We start from the raw sequence: 24,686 nt of genomic DNA on the forward strand, positions 1-24,686 counted from the left end.
CATGGCAAGCTGTTAAGCCTTTAAATAAACATACCATGACAATCTGAAGCATAAGCTTCAACCAGTTTGTTAGAACACAGTCCTCTACCATGACAGAAGTTAAGACATTCTGCATGCACGATGTTTGTGCCAGGGCACAAACCGCATTTTGGCTACTCCGGCTACTCAGAGTAAGCAGCAGATTTTGCGGGAAGCACTGTTAATGGAGGAAGACAGCGCTTTTCTCATCTTCGGGCTCTTTTCAGCCTCAGAAAATGCTGACTTGTAGAATCTGCTCAGAAAACTCTTGTTCAGACACAAGCCAAATATATTACAAAATATAATGAATGATTAATAAATGAGTCAATTCAGTGAATATCTGGCCTGTGCTCCTCCCCATACGTCTTCAAGAAGATAATTGCAGCAGTGGGGACACAGAAAGGAGGGACAGACATCTGTTGAGTGAGAGTGGAGATCGTTTTTTAAAAAATAATTTCTGTAGGTTTACTCACAAAGGAGAAAAAGGGAAAAAGGATTTTCATATCAATGACCTTACTGAGTGCTTAAATGAAGGCAGGAATATAAGTATATGCTTCCTTCTTCCACCATGGTAATACCACAGACCAGCAAGAAGTGCCTGGACCAGAACTCCTCCCTCCCACAGAAGATTTAAGTGAAAGGAGTTGGAAGAGAAAACAAAGTATTCCCAGACCTTCCAGTTTTCTGCTGCTTTTCTAGTAGATTTTCAGATGTTCATAATGCTATCAAACATGTAACTCACAGTACCACTGAAAAGCACAGAAAAGATTAATAGAGATAGTTGCTGATATTGTCATAGACAATTAGTTTGTCTACTGGAAAGGTAGGGAAAGTATAAACTCCTCTCAGAGACGATCCCATTAAAAAAGAGAAAACATTTTTGAGGTCCTCCAAAAAGAACATCTCAAAAGATGGCTAATGTCCCTTTGAATCACTCACATTTGCTGCACAATTTAATTGAATATATATATATTTATAAACACAGCACAGTGAAGGGCAGGGGTGAGGGCAAGCAGTTTTTCTAGATCCTGAAAACACCGCCTAGTCTTACCATAGCACACCACTGTGCTTTCTGATAGGACTCATGACATGTCTGCTCCTAAGCCTAGGCTTAATTGTTAAGATTAGTTTTGTCTTAAAATCTCCAAATCATGGCTTTTTCCATATTAAATGTAATCTGCATTTATATTTCTGAGTATACATGGCTTATAGTATCAGCTTGTGGGTTTTACCCCAAATACATTGTCCTTTACTTTGGATGTGTAAGATTTTCTAAATCACAAAGAGACTGTGACTGGTTCCTTCCTTGCTTATGTTAATCCTGACCCTTTTCTCAGTTTACCCCTTCTAAACTTAATTTTACATGTTGTTTCTGATGTCTCCTCCTCAGCTCTTTGGTTTATTGGATATTTCCCCTGACTTTAGATACATAAAATGACCACTGTTAAATGCCAGCTCCTGAGCGTGAGGAAGCATATCCCTTCCCCAGATTTGTCCTTGACACCTTAACAAAAAAAGCCACACATCCACTGTCTTTCTCCTTTTATTCCCAGAGCAGTAGTTATATCTGCATGTTTGTTATGTCCCTTTTTCAGAGGAAGACAGACCAAGCCCATAAGGATCTCAAACTCTCCTGTCTTCCCAAAAGAGACACTTCTGTATCCTTACAGTCTCCTTCAGCTTGCTTTCCTGCAAGCCTGCAGTCCTCATCTTCCCTCAAGGTATTACAGGCTCTAAATGCCATAGGCATTTGGGGCATTTCCTCAGAAGAACAGCACAACTTGTTTTACACCCCCTTCTCAGAGAGAGCCTGCAATAAACTCTGTGGATTATGGAGAGGAATGCTGGAGGGGATCCCAACATTATGTTGGATCTGCCAACCTGACAGGTTCAACAGAAACCTCTGAAGTTTCCTATCCCCATGCAATGACCCGTATTTAATCTGCATGACAATATATTGTGTAATTGCAGGAAACCACTGCAATATCATTCAGGAACAGGAAGCTTGGGAGCTGTTTACAGCCACCGCTATGGTGACGAAACCTGTCATTACCTTGTGCACTGTTTCTTCTGAAACATGGGTGCAATTGCAAAGTCTTATCGCTCAGCTTTATAGGGAAGATCTGCTGAAGTAAAAGAATAACATGGGAAGAGAAAAAAAAAGACTGGGCTTGGTTGATTGCTGTCCTGATTACATTACACAGCTTGAAAGACAGTTTCAGCAATTGCTTATTGTGCATGAGAAGACAGAATTGTTTGCCTTCAGTTAGGCTTCAGTTAAGTTTACTATTCCTTATCTCTTGTTTAAGGTAGTACTTCAAAGGAGTACTTACTTCTTGTCCTTTGACTCAAGTGGGCACAGCAATGGGATGCCATGTGAGAGATGCAGATTTGAGAGCATTCATGTGCTCCTAACCCTCAGGCTAACAAAAGACAGGCAATTCTGCCAATTATTTTCTCTGCTAATTTAGATTAACTCATTAATTCATGCACAGAGCTTTTATAAAACAAAATTATACCCGCATGCTGAATATGACTAACAAGCAAAGAAACACATCACAGGCCCCCAGAGGTTGAGTTTTGGACACATTTCTAGTCAAAGGGGGCTTTTAGGATCTGTGTTCACATTCCAGAAGAATGAAAACAAAGAAAAGACTGCTTGGAATGGAAACCTATGAGCTCCCAGGACAAGGGCTTAAAATCAAACACAGCCTGATAGGTAAAGATGGTCAAGGAATAGAAGTTGCTTGTAGCTCAAATATACACTCTCAGAAATTCCAAAAATCATGCTGGTTCTTGCTATGAACTAACCTTTCAAATCTACTTTTAAATTAAAATTCTGAACTACTCTTTAATGAATATCTGAAGCAGGCAACCATCAGGTCACCAAATGCAATAAACACAAAGGAGATGATGTATTGACCAAATGTAGATAGACAATAGCAGCTTCAAATTTAGAAATTAGACTGTCCACAGTAGAGAGCATTGTCAACTCAGAGATGACACAATGGTGGTTATGGTAATATCATCTTCTCTTAGGAGAGTAACTGGTTTAGCTGGACTCAAAGGAGGCTATGGAAACTGCATATACAGTTTACAGAGATTAAAAAGAATACTAGTAACTATTGGTAGAACTGATTGAGTCACAGATTCTTTGGTTCACTAACCAAGTTCTTCCCTATCACCCCAAACTCCCTGGAAATAGACTTGACAAATTTGACAGGAATGCACAAAGTGCTTCAATATCTCAAGTGGGGGTATTAGTTCAAATTTTTACTAAGCTGTGTTGTTCTTCTGAGATTAGGTTTTGACTTCAGTATAATTTTAGCCACAGAGAGCTAGTATATTTTTATTTGATATAATGCTGAAATTAATATTATTTGTATTACAGTAGCATCCCAATACCCAGGTTGTGGGGTATAATGTAGTCTTGTGGTCTACAGAGCCAGACAGTAAAGGACAACTTTTGCCTCAATGAAGAATGGATAATAACCTAAACATTTAGAGTAGAATATAGGAAACAAACAATCTGACCAACAGTTGGTCAGAGACAGGTATGGATGCCATAGCTGGGACCCATTTCTCCAAACTTCAAAAGCTGCAAAGTGCATACTTATGTTTGATGGATTTTTTTATACTTATTTTTTAATCAACAGAGAGAATCAGGTCCTTCCAGGGTAGAATTTATTTCATATAAACTGACCATATAAGATAGGTCAGATGGTCCACAAGTATCTGTAGATAGATGTGATGTCGGTACTGCTTGAAGCCCACAGCTGGGTGTGATGAACCCCATGCTGTGGGCCAGGAAGCACAAGCTGCACCAAGAGGGAAGGCAGCCTGGGAGCCATGGGTCAGTCTGCTTGACAAGGGACCCAGCCCCACAACTCCTTGCAGGGCAGCCAGGTCTTGGGATGGTGATCAGCATCGACTGAGAGCCTGTTAATCACTCTGCAAATCCATAGTGGTGAATCAGGTGCAAGGCCAAGCAAAAAGTCAAGTCAGTCGATCAGAATCAGGGTCCAAACTGGGGAGATACAAGACCAGGCACAGGCACAGGTCCAGTATAGCTCAGTCAGAGGCCAAGGATGAGAGCCAGAGCTTTAAACCAGCTCCCAAGCAAAGGAGAAGTAACCCCACTGAGGTGTGTCATGGCTGGACACCTAAATCATCTCTATGGTGGCCCTGAGCCCAGGCATCCAAATTCCCCACAGGGTGGATGCCTTCTGGGCACTGTCACCCTGTTGCTCAAAGTTTGCTCCAGCACCTTCTGGATCAGACCACAGGATCACAGCAAATCTGGAGATGCGAAACTATTGATAATGAAGCAAAGGTAATGCTTTGGGAGCCTGTGACCTTCTCTCACCAGGTGTTCAGAGCAAGTTGCCTCAGATGTAGCCAAGCCACATACTTTGAGGTCAGTCCACTTTCTAGTCCAGTGTCTGCATGGGGGAAATGGGTGTGTGTGACTAAACCGTACTGAGGCTTGGACTACTATGAGTTTCCCTGCTTCTGGCATGTACCAAAGTGAGATCTCTTTGGACTCTGGCATACATGTTTCTATGTAGTCTGATTATTCACACCTGTGTTCAGGGTCCTGGGAAAGCTTGCTCAGCTTACGCTATTGCTTTTTTATTGCAGTGACACTGCTTTTGATGTCCAAACTACCTCTGATAATTGTACACTTGCAATACATAATGAAAACATGACATGTGTTTTAATGGCAAGAATACTGTTAGTTTGAAGGTATGCTGCCATTAGTACTACTACAATCTTAAGGACTTTTGTGGAGAAGGGTACTATTCATTCTAAGAAAAGGTATCTGATCTGGCCCTAAATGGGTAACTGTTCAAAAAGCAAGAGAGCTCTTCTATTTAATCAAACCCCTTTTTGGAGAAGAGGAGGACTTGAAGGAGCAGAAAAGAAGAAGGAGAGTGAGAATATGCTTAAGAACATGTTCTAGTGGTTTCACTCCTTGGTTTAAGTCAATGTCTCCTGTGTCCTTGAAAATACCATTGGCATCCAGTCACTCAATTTTAAGCACACATCTCTGAGCTGCCTGTACAATTCACTAATGTTTTTTTCTGGTTACAAAGGGGACAAAAAAGAGAAGGAGAGAGAAACTATATTTCAAAAGATTAGTGTACATGTTTTAATCACTCACACTTTTCATTGTTCAAGATTACACTTTTATTAAATGAGTGTTTCACTTTCAAGTACATGAGAGTATTTGAAATATTTCAAGGGTACTTCTTTTAGCTTATAACAACTAGATGTTGCTGCCACCACTGGACTGTTATTTAGAAGGAACATGAACCAGAGATATTCTGACCTCAGAAGTCATGTTGCTTCACTAACAAGCATGTAGTCAGGTGTACATTAAGTAACAGAATGCTTATTTTTCATTATTGCTATGATTAATTGAGGAAATTAAGGAAAACTCAAGAAACATTAGACCATATTTTCCAGTCATCCTCTTAGCTGCAGTAGAGCTAATAAAAGTACATTAAGCTTAAGAAAGTGAGAAATATTCTCTCATTTTCTTTTTTTGAGATTATTATTATTAAAAGATTATAATAATTTTTAACTTCTTGCTTGTAAACAAAGTAGAAAACAAATTCCTTAACTCACACATTTTGTCATTTAACAAGACATTAAAAAAAACTTAGCCACAGTGTCTGGTGGGTGCTCAGGTTTCCTTAGACCAAAGCAGACCAGACAGTGTTCTGCTTCTTAATGAGACTCAACCAATTTGTAAACTGCTCCTCAGGTGAATTTGTGAGTCATTTAGCACCAAAAAGCCCTGCTCTCTCAAACATAAATGCTCCAGTATACCGCAGGAAAATGGCACATTTTAAAAGATGGTACAACACAGCAGGCCATCACTATTTTCCAAAAGTATTTCTAAATATTTTCTTACATAGTCCATAGAGAAATGTTCTATCTTTATTATTATTATTACAGCTACTCAAAAAATACTGCCAAAAAACCCCGTACCTCACTTCTAAGTCAAGTAATTCAAATCAAATCTGTGGCCAGGCTTTCATTTTGGGGTCAAATTCTGCAGGCAGGTGGTTCTTATTGAGTTCAATATGATCCCAAAGAATGCAGCAAAGGACTGAATTTGGCCTCTACCAGCTGAATATATGATGCAGTTCTGTCTTTACACTGTATTGGAAAGAGGTACTGTACCTGTTTAGTTTATGAGTCTGCTTTTGGGGAAAGAAAAGATAGTTACATTTAGATTTCCATAGAATGTTTTGATTTAAGTAGAAGAATTCTGTGACCACCAGTTTGGAACATCATTCTGGTGTCATAAATTAGCAGTAAGCAGACTCAAAAAAGCTGTTTATGTACACTTAATTGATTGAAACAAAGAACAAAGAGGATATCAGCTTTCCAGGTTCAGATGAGGATTAGGTGGTTTCAAGCTGAGAAGAAACAAGGGCCTTTGTTTTGTTTTAAGCAAAATTCTGGGAACCTCCATGGTTCTGGATGTTCTGCATTGCTCTAAAATACAGGAGGAAAAAACCTCATTCATTCTGTTGATATGTGAAATTTCCCACATTTCCCATCTTTGAACAAATTCCCTCAAAAACAATGTTCTTATTTAGCATTAGGTAAATGTCAACTAGAGCAATGCAGTAACATTGGGCCATAGCACTTATATATGGCTTGACATTGCAATGCTTCAACAGGAAAATCCATAGCCTCAAAAGTAATTTCTAATGATGTAAATCCTACAGGAAGTCAAATAAATAAATAAATAAATAAAGAAATAAATAAATAAATAAAAGCATATGGGGAAGCAGTGCACTAAAAAAGTAAGAATGATTGGCAGTGCCATCAGCAAACTGTAGCTCTGGGAGGATTAGCACTAGCAGCCAGAGATTCCTCTCTTATTCCTGTCTGAACACTTGGCAGTTTATGCTGCTGCCTGGCTGAATCTCTCCCTTCACACTTCTCCCCTGTAGGGTTAGAAAATTCCAGCTTGCTCACACCTCTCACTTCAGGGACTTATGCAGATGGAAAATTAATATTCCACTGTGTTTGGCCCTCTGATCACACTCTTTGGCTAATATGGAATTAATCTGCCAAGTTTGCCTCAGAAAATGCACTGAACAAGGAGCTCAGGCACTGAGGAGAATACGTTGCTCTCCTATAACATAGCCAGGAATGCTGAAACATACAGTGGCCAAGTGAATTATTTTCAATAAATAATTTATTTTCAGGTGGAAATAAAAGGCAATTTCAACTGAGAGGTTCTTCAACATGAATCAGATTTGGCAAATTTAGGTTGGCACAAAAAATGAGAAAAATATTACAAATTACAAATTGTCTCATCTAAGTCTTTCCGAAAAAAACTGGTAAAGAGGGGCTACATTTATGAAGATTTGGAACAATTCACAAATCAGAGGATGCATATGTCTTACTGGTTAGGATGATATTATCCAATATAGGAAGCCAATGTTCAAATATTCCCTTTGCCTCATTCAGTGCGTGAGTTTAAAATGTGTCCTTCAATGTTCCAGAGCACAAAACCAGACTAGCAAACAGATGAGCTTTTCTGCAGAGAAGTGTTCTGCTTTGCATGACAAATGGGGCCCACCAGGACTGGAGTCAAAGAATGACCTTTCTCTCCCAAGTATCTGCACTGTAAACCTGTAGTCTTTTTCTTTACCCAATCCATATTTCTTTCAAGTGCACCAATTTCAGTAGGACAGAAAAATAAGGCCTCTCTCAAGGACCCTATTATTTAGTTATTAGAATTCAATTTCCTAGTGTAAACTCCTAACCTAGAGCCCAGATCTGATGAGCTAGAAGCAAAATTATTTGAAATCATGTGTCCCTCCTTCACCAACAGCCAATAAACTTATCATTAGGATTTGGATCTAAATGGGAGTAAACCATTCTCCCTCTGATCTGTGGGATTTTTTTCCACTCTGAGTGGAAGCTTCCACAGGAGTGATGGAGACTTCCTCCATTCAGGCATGGCTCATGAAATTGAACTCAGGTCTTCCAGTTGCATTGAGCTCCGGGTTGTTGCACAAAAGGTGAGCACCTCCACAGTCTGTGCTTCTGAATGGAAGAGGATGCGACTGCTCTGCACTGTGTGGCTCTCAAAACCAAAGTGTCATAGGACCAGCTCCCAAAAGCGTTCCTCTCCGACTGCTTTGCTATTTTTCTTTCTTCTTTTCCTTTAATGAATGGAATCAAAATAGTTGTCTCATTACCTTATCAAGTTAGAAACAGAATAGTGAAATGCATCCTAAGAAAGTGATCAGCTTTGAAAGGTGCTTTTGACTTTGGACTACACTATTATACCTCATAAAGAGCTAAATAATTTAATCTCTGAAGAATAAAGTTTATCATAGAGTAGGCTATATATAGCAGAGTTCTATATTTGAATGAGAAACACTGTCTCTATTCTGTGACAGGGATTATCTTTGGCTGATATCTGGTTTGTGTAAAATAAATTTGAGATCACAGTGTGCGTATTTTAGGCTATCAAATTCCCTCTTTTGTTAGTATTAATGTCATTATCAGGTTCCTCATGCATTTGGCATAGGTGCATTTAAAAAAAAAAGGAAGTTGCATCTAAGTGTTCTTCTGTGTGGAAAAAGTAGAGAAAGATTTATTTCTTCTCCTCATATATTTAGTATATCACGATTCCTCTTTCTGTCTTCTGTCTGATTTAACTGCCAAACTGTCTGACATTTCATGTATTTTCCATTCTTGACTTTTTGAAAAAAAATATCAGCTGTTCAAAGTTACATTGTCCACTCCTCAGTCTTGATACAACTAGCTGAAATGCTACATAGAATATTTTTAGATCATGGTCAATTCAGCAGTTCCAGTTTTTGAGATGTTGCTATAAATGTAGGCTCTGGAAATTCACACTGAGCTACTGAGAGCAGCATTTTACATAGACAAAGACAAATCTTTAAGAATTTTGGTATATTTCACTGCAAATTCAGAGGAAATCAGGTAAAAAATCTGGAAATGTAACCCTTTGTAAAGGAGATTTTCTGATCTGAGATAGAAGCATGCAAGCAGAAAAATGCAGGCTGTAATTCATATTCAGAGCACCTGATCCCTACAGCCATGGAGGCTCCCTTACAATAACACCTTGGCTCCCATGACGTATGGCAGAACTCTAAGACATTTCTTTACATGGGAAAATGAGGCACAGACTCATAAGGACTGAATACTTGATAGCTGAATACTTGATAGCTGAATAGCTTTGAGGATTTTGAGCAAAGAGAAGATTCCAGTAATCGTTTTGTGGAAATTTTAGAAACAGCTTAATGAACAGCTCACACTGAAATCAGAAGAATCTGAATGCACAAAATCAGCTCTACTCCTAAATCTCCCAAGACCTATCCTTAACCTTTTACTGACCACACTGTCTCCTCCTCATGTTAAGTCATTGATAATATGGAGGCCCTTTCTTCGACAGAGTGGGTGGCTTAACACATCAAAATATTTAACCGCATTTTGCAGGTGCCTCGCTTTCTTCAAAGAATATATATAGAGCCTATAGTGAAACTATGCTCCCAGTCTAAGGCATTTTCTTATTACTGTCCCCACTGCCAAAAATTGTATATATATATATATATATTTAAAGCAAGGTACTTGCAAAGATTTGGGTTGGAGCACAGTTAAATGAATGTTTAAACAAGAACAGAAGAGATGGTAACTTCTGGCAGAGGTGATACTGAAGAATTGGGCCTGTGCTAACCACCTAGCATATGTCAGCTGCTGAAATCTTTGAATCTCATTTTCAGTGACAAAATTACAGAGCACTATAAATATCTATAGATTTGTATAATACAGAACTTTATAGAAAGACCATGTGCACTGCCATCAGGTGATCAAAATTATTCCACACCTTGGTTCACAAGGGTTTTTTTCAATCATGATTGCATGTTAGGAGGAAAAATACAGATGACAAAATGGAGGAGATTAATTTCCACTTATTACTAGGGATAATCAGGATTCTTACAATCCTTACACTAAAATTCAATGTGCTAAGTTTGGTTTTGGTAGTCTTCCAGTGACCTTTTCTTGAACGGAAATAAAATTTCAAAAAGAAATCAAAACTCTTAGTAAAAGGGCTAAAAATACACTGCATTTTCTCTAGGCTACAGCATAACCTGATGTACTTTTTTAGCACTTTAATATCAGGGATTCTAAAATTTTGTTTCTAAAAGGCAATCCTGCTGCTTCTATTTTAAGTGGAAAAGTGATAAACATTTATGTATTATCAGACATTTCCACTTATAGATTGAAGAGGAATGTTATAGTCTATTTGATAGTTTTACTGAGAATAAGTGTGTTGACAGAATCTTGTCTCCATATCTGCACCAGAAAAAACTGCTGATCTGTCCATTAGAATGAAGACTTGAAGTCTAGTCTGGGAAGTCTAGTAAACTAACAAAAGATTTAAGTCCCAGAAATAACTAGCCTATGAACTGAATCCTCTCTTTCCCTTTTTTCTCCTTCTTTGGTTAAATATTTCTTAAGAAAACCCCAAGATCCTCAGCTGGCCATTGCCAACTTGATACCAGGAGAGATCAATTCTCACTGCCCTCAGCAGTACGTATAAAACTTGGATTTTTAATCATGCTATATACATACAGATATACACATAAATTGTTCAGTGAACAGTTGGATGAACTATCTCTGCTTCCCCATGTGTTCCCAATCCACATGTCCCTCCACAGTCCCCTGAGATGACCCCCATGTCCCTCAGATCTTTGGTCAGGAAAGCAGCAACATGTACTGTCCTGCGGCCAGCAGTGTGTGCAAACCAGTCACCTGCGATCCTTTCAAATGTTACAGAGATGTATTATAATGTTTTTTCCCTCAGTAGCAGCCCTTATTTGGGTCTCTCTTCCCTCTGCAGCTATCAGTTTCCACAAAACGTGTAGGAAGTTAGAGTTTCTGGGACCTCCTGCTTGTTAGTTTTGGTTGTCACATAGCAACTAGTTCAAAAGTTATTACAGAGGAGGAATGAGCAAGGCATATGGACATACTCTTCACCATATGATGGCCTAAGCCTCATTCCTCTCAGAAACCAGGCTAAACTTACGCATGTATGTGTATACATTTAAGTTAGGGAAAATACTAAGGCGGTTATCTCAATTTAAATATACAGATTATTTTTTAGTCATCTTGAGTTTAAACAAGGCAGTCATGTCATTTCTCATTTCAGTTACATCAAAGTGTAGCTCATGCAAAGCATGGGTTCAGGCAGTTCAAGATCCTAATTCAAGCTAACAGTAGCCTTGTGCAGGGAGGCTATTGTTTCCTGCTAATACATACTTTCCAGTTTTACTGTTTGTCTTTAAAGTGTGGCTGCACCAGACTCATATCAACCTGTACAGTCTGAAGTGTATTTTGGAACACTATAAAATGATGTGAAACAATAAACCCATGAAACCAGTAATGCCATTAAAAAATCACTTTCAGGTATCTTGTCATCCAAGGAGTTAAAGCTAGTAATGAATCCTAAGAAGGATTTTGCTCTTTGACAACTCTGGAAAAATAACCTAAGATTTTTATAGAAACTATAAAACAGTATGATGAACTTTTTTTTTTTTTTTTTAAATATGTTCTTGGACCAAGTTTTGCATTGCTGAAACAAAAAATGCTTTAAAAGCAAACGGAAGTGTTTGTATGGGTACAGCAGGAAAGCTTTGGTCCACGGCCTTTCTTTCAGGGAAAGGCTGATGCACTAGTAATAGCTGCATTCGCAAATTTGTAGAACAGTACTTGGATTTCCATAAAAGATACTATAAAGCATGGCAGAAAGCCCTGAACTGCAGAATACCTGCTAGTCAGCAAGCCTGAGTTCCCGTCTCACCCACTCAAGTGTCTCAGTGTTATGTAACAGGAGAAGGGAATGTTCCTCTCTTTTGGCAAAGGAGACCGAACCCGGCAATTTGTCTTGATGGGACTGAACAGAGCGCATGAAACCAAGTGAGTTATTACGGCCTGCGGTTTCAGGAACTGGTTTAAAGATAGCCTCCAAATTATCAAAATTTACATAAAGAAAGACATCTGACTATGGCCATGAAATACTTCTACCAAGTTTGGAAAGCAAAACTCAAGCAATGAATGGTCTATGTCATAAATCAATTTTCTGGCTGCATGAACAGGCCAGCGAAGAAAGAACATTGAATAAGCAAAGGTTTTAATATTCTGACAATTATAAACAGTCCTTTGTTTTTCTTTTTCTCTTACATGCACATGGGTGTGGGCTAGGGAAGCCATATATTCATAAAACATCTGGTGTTCAGATTGTTGTTATAATCAATCAGTCTTTTTATTTTATTTTTCCAACACTGCGGAAAAAAAAAAAAAAGGACTTGGACTGCTTAATTAAAGAACCAAAGCCTCCTCATTCTAGATACAAAGGCAGTGAGATCTGGCTCACAGTCTATTATTTGTGAGATTTGCCTTAAAGGAGAGAAGTCCTCATGGTTGGAAAGAGCAGTTTCTTGGTTTTTAATATCTTATGGTAAAAGCTGTCAAACTGATGGTAGATAGTCTCCAGAGCAATTGTTTACTCACAGGACAGAGCATAGCATTTTATGCATTTAGAGTCATTAGTCCTGATTTAGAGGGACAATACACAGTAAGAAAATTATACTATAGCTTTTAGTCCCTACATTTATAAATGTAGTAATAACACAAACATACATAGTAATATAAACATAAACATACATAGTAGCATATTAAGCATACATAGTAATAGCACTTCCACAGAACTGCAACACTTCCTAGCTCTCATCATTCACAATAAGGCATTACAGCTTCCCCAGATGATTTATAACTTTCTAGCACTAAGTCTGAAACCTCATTCAGCTGCTAAAGTCACCCCCTTTGGTGGTGTCAGGATCTTTCTGTACCTCTGAGAAAGAAGGGCCACATTTGAAAAAGCACTTTTCATCCTACCGTCCCTGCAGAGGACAATGGAGTTACTGGCTGCAGGATCTTTGAAAATCTGGCTCCATTTCTGACAATTTAGTTAGTGGCACTGATTTTTATCTGCACTCTTACCTGTAATCCTATTGTCATTCATGCCGAGAGGGGACACACAAGTGCTTAGCACCTAGATCCTGGCTGTTCCTTCATCTTCAGATCTCTGGAGTCTGAGAAATAAATACTAAGAATAAAATTAGTTATCAGCCAACATCTCCTTCAATACAATAGATGTGTCATCTCTGTATGCATGTTTATGCTTCTGCATTAATCTAACTAGACGCTAACTATGAATATGCTCTCTCAATTTGTCTACTTGAGACAATGTTATTAAAGCCATAGTTTCTGTCTTCCTAGAGCTACATGCTACCATTATGTAGGTGGTGGGAAAGACAGCAAAACCAGGGGTCTGACCTCTCAAAAATCACTGAACAGCAGCACTGAGAAATAATACAGAGAAGAGTACACAAGAGTAGAAGCAAAGATCACATATTATGCGCATAGTGCAGTGCACTGATGCAAACCAATTGAGGCTAGAATGCAGCTCTGTTTTCAAACACTTAAAAGTGCAGTTCTGCTGCCTAACATATCTGTGCCACTTAAGATAGATACATAGCCTGGGATATCCAGACCACCCACATGGGGCTGACAGATAGGCACAGGACCCACCTACAGGTGACCTGAACGTCTCTGAGGCACCAGAAGGAACTTGGTGGGAGACACTTGGTCATCTCATGTGACACCAGATACCCACAGTTAGGTAAACTGAATCCTGTCCTAGCTCTCCATTTCTCCACTGACAGGAAAAGAATCTTAGCTCTCTAGTTTATGTGCAGACAGTTCTATTCACATACTCAAAATTAGGTGTCTGAATCTGAGGGTGAACCCCAGTCAGCCAGCGTGATTTCAGTGATCTCTGAACTTCACTGACCAATTGTGGTGACTTGGAGCTTGTCTCTGTCAATGACTAGGCGAAATGTAAAGCAGAGTCACTCGAGATATGAATTATAGATGCACAAGATGATTTGCAAACATTTTGGCATTTGTGCAAATAGGATGTAGCATGCATTTTCACATGTTAAATAAAACTTTAAAATGCCAAAATGTCTTTGAGTTCTTTCATCTCTCTTTGAAAGTTTTTTTCCCCCAAGGTTTGTCTCTCACAAACTTATTAAAACACCACAAGCAAAGGAATAAGATAACTCACTGATGAAATGACTAGCCACATAAGCGTCCTCACTCTGCAGGAAACCTTGTCATGACTTTGCCTTGCCTACACATTAATGAAAAAATCTTGTGTTTTGTAAATAAGCTCTGCAAAGTCTGGTGGAAAAGTGCTTTCTTCCTTGTTTCATCAATAAAGTTACTATGTGACTTTTAAAAAATTCCACTGCACTAGGAAAACTTCTGTTTCCTTTTATGTCCAGATTTAGCAAGTTTTTCAAAGCCCTTCTTATTAAGAAAAGTTGTGGCTGGAAACATGGATAAGTAGCTACAACGATTCCAGAAGCTATAAATATTCAGGTTATGATATTCAAGAAATTATCCTCTCTGAGGTGGGCTTTATTGTCTCCTAGGGCCCACCTGCAACTAGGTAAGGGCCTCCCAAAGTGAAGTGGATGGCCCAAAATGATCATAGGTGGTTTTTAAAAAATAAACACAAAATTAGTTTCACACCTACTTAGACAGTTTAGAATTTTAATGTGCAAAGTCTGCCAGGGCTTTGCAGTGAAATAAGGCCATGCATTCAAGCTCTCTAAAGCCAATCAGAAAGCCAGGCTGAGTACTACCCATTTTCTCAATTAGGAATCTCTGCTCAGTTCTAGAGCAAATTATTAATGAACAAACTGTTACTTTGATCACGTTTTACACTTATAAGTTCACAAAAACTGACAATGTTTTAAAAAGAACTGTTCTAGCCTCAAAAACACCGAAAAGAGTTGAAATCTGTTTCATGTCACTGTCTGCAGGCACTCTAGCACATAGCAGGCTTTTCCAAATTTTTCCAAACGTGTCCCCCCCGCCCCTTTCTGCTGAGAGGCTCCCTCTATGCATATTTTGATACATTTATAGTTTTGTTTGTGATTTCAGGATGTCTGGTAGCCCTGGCACAGGTCAAAATCTTTATATCTGGAGTCGTCAGCCATATGACAGCTCAGTTGCGTTACCCCCGAGGTACCCTGTCTGGCCACCCACCTTCACCTAACACCTCCAGGGAACAGCAGCAGACAGGCAGCCTGAGCACTGTCCCTTGCGCTGCACGTGCAGTCCGTCCAGCATGTCCTACATTTGTCTTGGATTTATTCCACATCTGCCAGACAGCTCTTGCGCACATTACTGATTTGGAAAAGCTCTAGGTATGACTGAGCTTTACTCAATCCAGCCACTGGCTTTAGAGGAGGGATGGATAAAGGTATGTTTCACTGTTTTATATCAGCATTTCTTTATGTCGTTCAACACTGGGCAGCACTTGTTCTGAGGGATTTAACCTGTTACCTCTATTTCACCTTCAAAAGAGTGTGACAAGGCAACCTCAGACTGTGCAGTTTTCCTATACTGCCTGTAGATCCTAAAAGGGATCAGCCTCCACATGCCTGGTGCTGTTTGGATTTGTATGAAAGAACATTTATTCATCCTGAAAAAGCCTTGCCAATTAACACCGTGTTGTTTCAGTTTGGTTTTGACATTTGTTTACAGTGACACATAAGTTCCAAAAGATATGAGTTTATGATAGCAGGATAATTCTGTGGCTGTTTTTTATGAGTGCATTTTGTATTAATGGTTTTCAGTCCCATGAAGTTCCTGCCCAGCACCACATACAAACAGTACGACATTATGAATGCCCTTATAATTAGATTCATTAAAGGACTATGGTGCCCAAAGTACACCTCAGTTAAAACCGGACTCTCTGTTAGGCTTAACCTAGTTGGTTGGTGCAGGACAGGTGTCTCAGGAGGACTCCACTACAGCCAGCACATTATTCATACAGGGAAATAATTTAGGAAATAATAGTTAGTCTTACACTACTAGATATCTTGGCACCCCCCTGTATACTCCCAATTATCTAATGTCCCTAAGCTAATTCATAAGTACTAAGTAGCTCTCCAACTTTCTTTTGAAATGAAGCAACTGGTTGTCTGTGACACTGGACTTGTGAGCCATCCAGGGGAGACACAACTCAGGGGACACTCCCACCAGCCTGCGTGATTGCCCATGGTTGCTGCCCCAGCGCCACTGCTGCTACAGCCCCAGCTACAGCGACACAGCTATTTTGCATCAGCTGTAACAAATGCATTTTGTTGTGCATACACAGCCACTGAGGACAAGGGTGTCCCTGAAATGTTTCCTCTCTTTGTCCCTTATCTGATCCCAGATACTTGGAGTCCATGAGCCAGAATTATTTCCATGTTTTTCTTTGCTAAGTTGATGATGATGACAACAATAGCACCACTTTTATATAATAGCCTATATGCAGGTCTGGGGTGGCTAATTTAAACACCCAGCTCTAGGGCATGTGTGCCTACACCCGACGTGTATCACCGTAAGTGAGCAATACAGTCCTGATAAATGGTGCAACATGTTTTCCTCCACTCTCAGTGAAGAGGCATATGTGCCTGTGAAGAGCTCCAGAAGACAAAGCAAACACCATAAGCATATATTTCTCTATACGGACTGAACAAAGACCCAGTGTAAATGCTGTATGACTCCATCCCAGCAGAAACCCAGGTCACCTCCCCTTCTTCTGAGAAGAGGACCCACATTCAGGAAGATGGGTATTTTTGCATAGTAATGTAATTGTTAGAACATGTGCAACATCAAGGCTCTACTCATGATAAGACATTTGTGAAACCATTACCTGTTTCATCATAATGTCCTGCCTACAAAAAGCAGGTTTAAATGGCACAGATTAAAGTGTTATCTTTCCTTTTTAGCTTGCCTACACTAGCAATCACACTGCTATAAATTCTGTGGCGGGTATTAGCCTTGGAAAAGAAATGTAAAATTACTTCAGAAGCTATAATTCTAATTTCAGTCAGTGGAATGGGGAAGAGGACAGAATTGGAAATATAAATACAAAGGGAGTATAAATAGCATTCCCTCTTAGGACAGTACTATTTATCTTACTCTGGCTATAAAGTTGCTTTATTTTCTGAACTTCCTGTTTTGGAAAGCAGCTACTAAATTAAAAGAAAATGTGGTTTTGTAATGTAAGGATGATTTTTTTTTCATTTATAAAACTGGAGAATCCAAAGCAATAATTACTTTAAAAAGGAGGTTGGAGAAAGATTTAGCTGATTCCAAATGTCTTTCAAAAAAAAAAAAAAAAAAAGGAATTCCTTTCCAAATAAAAAGAATTCAAATTAATGGTGAATATTAGGAACTGTTCCCCTTTCTCATACATTCATTTTTGGCCTGGTTTTGCCATTCTCACATTCATCAGCAGAATTGTCACTGAGGTAAATAATACTGAAACTAATGTCTACTCATAATGTAAAATGCTACTCATTTTCAGTAAGGATATCATAATTCCCTAAACAGCTATATAGAAAAAGAAGAAAAGAAAAGAAAAAACAGATTTTTAAATCAATTCCTTAAAGAAAATGTGTAAACCTGTGATTAATGAATAAGTATATGATACGGTTGCCTAAACATACGGCCCTGTTGTGACTGTAGGCACCACAGGATAGCCCAGTGGGTGCCTGGCTTCCATGCCAAAAGCAAATCCCCCATAGGCTCTGTGCTGAGTTTCCCAGCACTGACTGGACATGTTTGGTACCTCAGGGCATCTCAAATGGCTCCAAATGCCTTTGTTTGTGAAACTGGACCTCTCCCATAGAGTCATCATTCCATACCCTTATTTTTAAAAACACTTCCTAACTTATTCCTTGAAACCCAGTACTTTATTTGTACCTTTGGCCCATTCAGCACACAGTAATCTAATGTTGCTATAGTACAGGCAATAGCTGTGTCTCTGCTGCTAAATCAAAAGTCATTTGCCTTGGGCCCTCCTGAGAAGATTTGTTTTGGAGACAGCTAGTTGGAGCTGTCCAAAACAGAGGCAAAGGGCTATTTGATGACCAGGGTGGATGATCACAGATCTGGCAGTCAAACCCACTCCCTAACCTCTTCCCTTTAGCAGTGTATGCGCACACACATGTGCACCCACCCCTACATATGCATGCACACACACACACATGCGTGCATATACCCAAGACCCAAAGGCTCCAAAACTTGCATGAAACTTCATGCAAGTCCTTCTGTGGTACTGGGCTGTGATACCTCCATAACAAGATGCTGGACAGCCATGATAGTGAAATTCTAGAAGCTGTTTGATCCACAGAGCACTAAGATCAGATTGTTGTGTAGGAAAGGCTGTTTCCTCTGTGAAAGGCAAAGAAACATGTTGCTTTAGAGTAGACACCCAGCAACCTCCAGGAAAGAGAAAGGAAGTACTATCTTGTCTTGTCTACCTCTGTAGCCAGTGGAGAGGGAAAAGCCTGCTGAAGGGATGTCTAGTCCAGCCAGCCATCCATAATTTAGGACATACTGAACATGCATCTGAAGGTGCCTGTATCTCTCTGCTGACCGTGGGCAGACACTGATCAGTAAATGTAGACTAGAAACCTGATTTCTGGATGAATAAAATAAGTGAGAGAGTTCCCACACGTGACTCTAAATTTACCCATTGATAAAATTGCCTGCAATGTTTAGATCAGATGAGACAGAAAAGAGCAAATCCTCCTACAGACCTGAGCCTCTGTGGAGCTGCACTGGGTGCAGGCACCCATGCGCTGGCAGCGGGGACTGCAGGGGCGGCCTTTGTGAGGAGAGGCCGGGGCTGCCCCAGGCCGGACACAGCCGGTTCCAGCCGGCTCCAACCGACCCACCGCAGGGCACGGCTGAGCCCCTCGGACAAGGTGGGGGCACCTCGGGAAGTATGTGTCTAAAGGCAAAAAACCCACAGGTCAGAGAGTGGAAAAAGGAACAACAAGAGTGAGAAACAACAGCAGGAACACCAAGGTCAGTGAAGAAGGAGGGGAAGGAGGTGCTCCAGGTGCTGGAGCAGAGATTCCCTTGCAGCCAGCCCCCGGAGGAGACCATGGAGGAGCTGGTATTTCCCAGCAGCACACCACAGCAGGCTCCTGAAAAAAACTGCAACCCATGGGAACGACCCATGCTGGAGGAAGGGAAAAGTGTGAGGAGGAAGGAGTGCAGAAAGGAGCTGTTATGGACTGACCCAACCTCTGTTCCCCCTCTCCCTGCACCACTCCTGGGGGAGGAGGTAGAGGAGCTGGGAAGGAAGGAGTAAAGCTGAGTCTGAGAGGAAGGGGAGGAGGGGGAAAGTGCATTCGTTTTAGTCTTTGTTTCTCACCATCCTACTCTATTTTAACTGGCATTTTACTCTATTTTAAATTAATTTTCTCCGTGTAGAGTCTCTTTTGCCCGTAACTGTAACTGGTGAGTGATCTCCTAGTCCTTACCTCAGACCATGATATTTCCATCCTATTTTCTCTCTTTGTCCTGTTGAGGTAGAGGAGTGAGAGCAGCTGGATGGGCATCTGGCAGCCAGCCAAGGTCAGCCCGCCACAGGAAGTTAATGTGTTCATACCTGCCATAAAACATAACTAATTCAGAGTCCTTCAAATTCCCACTGATCTAGCAGCAGAAAACAAATGTAAAAGCCATTACAAGAATATAAATGGAATCAGCGTGCGCTGTGCTGGTTATAAAGTGATGGGATACAGTGCCAGGAAGTGGAGCAATCAAGAGTGGCACCGGTCTGGGCCAAAACACTGACCCAAACCATTAAGTACTTCTTGTTTAACACTGAAAATTTTCTGTAGTTTTAGGAAGAGAACATCATAACCTACTTTCCTTAATATGCTGGAGATCATCCTCATTTTCATTAAGCCCATTCACGATTGCAAGATAAACAGAAGTGCCATAAATAGAACTGTATTGGCATAAACATAATTTCTGTACTTGGCACTTGACTTATGTAAACAACCATGCACTTCCAGCAAGCCTTAAGGTTGGAGCCTCATCATTTCACACTGTCAGTGCAGTCTTCTACAGTTAGGCAATTTGAACTTGAGGCAGTCTGAATTGACCTCTGCTTTCCTCCACTGATTACAGAAAGAGCTTCATACAGCACCACTCCTCACTTGTGCATCCCTGGTGCTCAAGGTGGGGAGGCAGGTCAGAATTTTGGATGCCATGTAACTTTGCGGATGTGCAGACCTGGGGCCTCACAGGCCAGGCAAGTCCGCAGAGCACCAACTCCCTGCACTGAGGCAGAGCAGGCCAGCTCTCAAGCTGTTGACATGGACGGTGGTGGCCCACAACACACCAGCTGACAGCAGGATTTTGTATCTGGGAGAGGCAGGTGCTCCTGTCCATTTTTTCCAACTCCCAATGAATTCCCAGGGCAGCAGGAGGCAAGACTTGTACCTTGCACAAAAGTAAAAGAGCAATTGCAAGGCAGCAATTCCTTGTTGCCAGGAATGGAGGGAAATGGATGTCATCTTCACAGCCTGTCAGTAGCCATGGCACTGGGTTCTCCATGGTTTCCCCTGGTTCTCTCTGTGATGTTAGTTTGAAGATGTGGATATTAACACAGAAGCCATATACAAGGCAGCACCTCCAAAGTCAGCTTTCAAATGTTACAGGTTACTGAAATTACAGAATGCACAAAGATTAATGAGTGTAATCCCACTCAATTTTCTCCTAGAAAAGGAAAAACCACAAGCACTCTTTAAAGAATAATGAAGATGTAATACAGGGTCTAAGAGTCTGGTTGTTTTTCTATGCCTTAGCTGAATCCATGTGGACATGCCTGGGACTGCCATTAAATTTAGTGTATGTGGGGAGGCTGTTGAAGATACAGGAGTGTCCTGTCCATACAGAATCAGATGCAGGCCTGGAAACATGAAAAAAACCTGATGTTTATTTGCAAAGGAAATAATTTCTTGCACTGAAAAACACACTCCTGAAGTTTAAACAATGTATTTGTGATTTTTACCTTGTTGTGTAACACCAGTTTGTGAGTTAACTTCTTCGGCAGAGTTTGCAGACTCCTTCAATGGCAGTGCTGTTCCCAGTGAAGCATGCAGTGAGTAGTTAATCATTAATTCTTCATGGCTCATATTTGCTGGCTGCTTTACTGCATACAGTTTCATATAGTTCCTTCCAATAGACTTAATGCTGTCATTAGGAGTCACATGCTGGATCTTTATCTGAACTATTATCACAGTCCAGACACAGCATTACAGCCTCCCTTTGTAAGCCAAAGTTATGGTGTTCAGAAAGGCTTAAAACTTAATAAATACTATGGTTTTTATGGTAATGGAACAGCTGCAGTGGCAGGCTGACACACACACCCCCTGACTGAGCCTGCCTAGTTGCCCTAAACAGGTGCACCTAGAGGCTAAAGCGCTTTTTTTTTTATCCATTACACTAATTTCATTGTCAAAGTCTAGCTTGACAGTTGCGTGTGTATTAGGATAATGTAAAGGAATCCAGACACATGTGGTGAACGACATTCCTGGCTCTTGCAGAGGGGGTCAATTTTTAAATTGAAATTGCGGTTATCATTGTACAGATAAAACAGCTAGCCACTTGCAAAAAAAAAATCTTTTGTTATTACTGGAAGTCATAAGCTGTATGATATGGGACAACTGCCCTCAGAGTAATAAAAATCACCACAAAATGGTGTGAATTATGGTATGGAGTGTTCATTCTAGGTACATTCTAGGAAGCTCAAAACCTTTATTTTAAAATCTCAGATATAGTCTGGGATCAGATTCATATGTGCTTTGGAAAAACTAGTTTCTCACTGTGTTAAAGTGCACAAGTGGGAAAGCAGAGGCATTTGAAAACTTCAGCTCAAGTGCCTTAGATCAGATCACTAGGCCTGTGGCTAACCTATTCAACCACACTAGAAACATTTTCCTCCTCCTCACTGTATATTAGTCTTCTTATTTCTTGGAAGATAATCTCTAAGATCAGGATCAACAGTAAATATTACATTTGGCATTCCCATTTGTTGACACCTTCCATAGGGGATGCAGTGAATTTAACTTACATTGGATGAGTCATCTCTCACACAAATGTTTTCTTCCTTCCAGCCACTTTTGGAGAGTCTGCTTAACAGGATGTGATGCCCCAAAAAGGCCAAGTGAAATCTAAACAGGTTACTGTGGAACCACCAAAAAACTCCTTGCATCAGTACAGCACCTTCTATAAGCTAATAAACTCAGCTGAGAAGCGAACAATATGAGCCTGGGTGGAGTCCTGTGTTAATACAGCTATAATGCTTCCTGTAACCCAGCAAGATTATCCAGAGTGGCTTCCAGTATCTCTGCATGACACTGAACTGTGCTATACACACATACCCTCATCCCATGGCTTTTAAATGGGCAGGTTTCCCTTGTTTCAGGTAGTAAAGGGCTTTTCCTCATCCACGTGGAAAATCCCGTAGAATATAATAGAGATTAAGCTAATAAAAATGTAGAGAAATGTTCTGTAGGAATTAATATAGAATTAGATCCTTTCTGAAAGTCTGTAAACTATCCAATAAAACTCAACCCAGGGTTACATCTCAGTTTCAGAAATCGATGAGTTGATTAAAAGGTGAATATTCACTTTAGCTTCCATAGGGTTTTCATCTGATGACTGAAATTTGTGTAGAAATAGAGTCACGCCTTTTTAGAATTCATATTCTCCCAGCCAGACACTGAACCCACAGTTTCTGAAGACAGTTTTTGTCACCCCTCTTTTATAGAGTATTTCCTGGCTTTAAAATTGGCAGCTGTGACCTGGGCATTCATGGAGATGTCACAATCAGGCTTCCTCTGCTGAAAAATTCGTTTTTACTTGCCTTCAAGAAATTAAACTTTCCAGACAATCTACCTATAGTGAGACAAGATATGAACTTGTAATGTCTCAAAATTGATTTAGAGATATTTCTAAGAGAATGCTCTTAATAATCTTCAACCAGAGTAATTTTACATAAAGCCCACCGGAGGGTGGCCAACTGGGTTTGAACTTCCTTGTGTTGAAGCCCAAAAAGTTCCACACATTTTTCAGAAACTAGTCTATCAAACAGTGGTCTGCTGTCAGTTTTGATAAAAGTTAGTTACCACATGTGCTCAGTATATGATCCAAAACAGGAAGCACAGCATCCGATGAAGTAGATGAGAAAATGCCAGCAGCGGATCTGGAAAATGCATTCCTCAAAAAGAAAAGATATTTTGCCATTGGGCAATAGTTCACAGAAATCAGCTGCAATTGTCTCCTTTCACTTGGTGCTCTGCAATTCAGATATTTGAATTGTTCTAAGAGCCTTCTCTACACCCTTTGAAATTACTGAAGAAAATGATAGTGATTAATCTCTTCTTCTGCCAGTTTGCCAATGAATGAAGAACATAATTTCCCTTTAACGCTTCTTCAGTGTGCACTGCAGATTTATGAATGCAGTATAGGCTGCAATTTGGTTTATTTCAGACAAATTTTTAAAACATATATGCTTATTTATCAATGTTTAAATGTTTTAGCCTTCCCCATAACCCCTATCTCACAAGCCAAGATTACAGTTTTTGTGGTTTCTTCCGAGATTGGCAAGGCCCAGCAGTTTTCAATGTTCTCCGATGTCTTAAGTGTCTTCTTAGGCTCAGTCCCTTGCTCTCTCCCTTTTAGGGACTAACATTTTGATTAACATCACACAGGTTATGCTCTGGAAACACTTGGCCCTCCTGTGACTTTCTTCCATCAATGTTGTAAAAGATTTGTCTAGTACTTTCCTTTCCTGGTCCTGACAAAGTAATCTACATTAATACATTAATATATATTCATGATATGTATTTTTTGTATATACCTAGACATAAATGGAACAAAAATCCCAGACATTCAAGTGACAGGGAAAGCAAGGGACCTAACTGTGATTTTTATAAATGCCAAGAGCCTGCTTTGGCTGTTTGCAGAGAGCAGGTTCTCTCCACACACCTGGAGTGGCCACAGTGTATCTATTTGTAGTGTTTACCATTGTTTGTTTGTTTGTTGGTGGGGTTTTTTTAAAATGCAGAGGGCCTAAATTTGACCACATTCAGCTCCTTCTTTTATGTTACCAACATTTTTCTTTTCAGCATTCTCTTGTCTCAATTTTGCATTTAAGTAAGTATCATTTGTTGGTTTTCTGTTTATTTCCAGTACTTCACTTATTCTGTTCCGCTTTTGTCTGCTTCTTTTACAGTCCTTCTCCAGATCTTTTGTGTCCAAGCCTGTTAAGTGTACAGATAGCTATGACCGTATAGCACTAAGAAGAATATATCATGTAAATAAATCTGTTTCTCAGAAAAAAATGTATTTCTTTTGGCTGTTCTGTGGCATGACAAATCTAGTTCTACTGGTGCCACCAAAAGTGAAGGGTTACTATATTTGCTTTCACTGAAGCCAATATAAACCAGAAGTAAATTAGAACTGTTAGCCACGCTAATGAAATTGGCAACACTCACCAACAGTAGCAATGGGAAAGGCAAGTGCAATATACGATGGTGCACATGCCCTGGCTCCTTTGCAGATCAAGACATGACTCACAAATTCTGGAGTCACCGAACTGGCAGCAATATAGCCCGGTCAAGAGAAAAACAAACTCCTCACCCAAGGAGAGATTACACTGT

This window comes from Strix aluco, chromosome 2 (genome assembly GCF_031877795.1).
Source record: "Strix aluco isolate bStrAlu1 chromosome 2, bStrAlu1.hap1, whole genome shotgun sequence".
NCBI classification, from domain to species: Eukaryota; Metazoa; Chordata; class Aves; order Strigiformes; family Strigidae; genus Strix; species Strix aluco.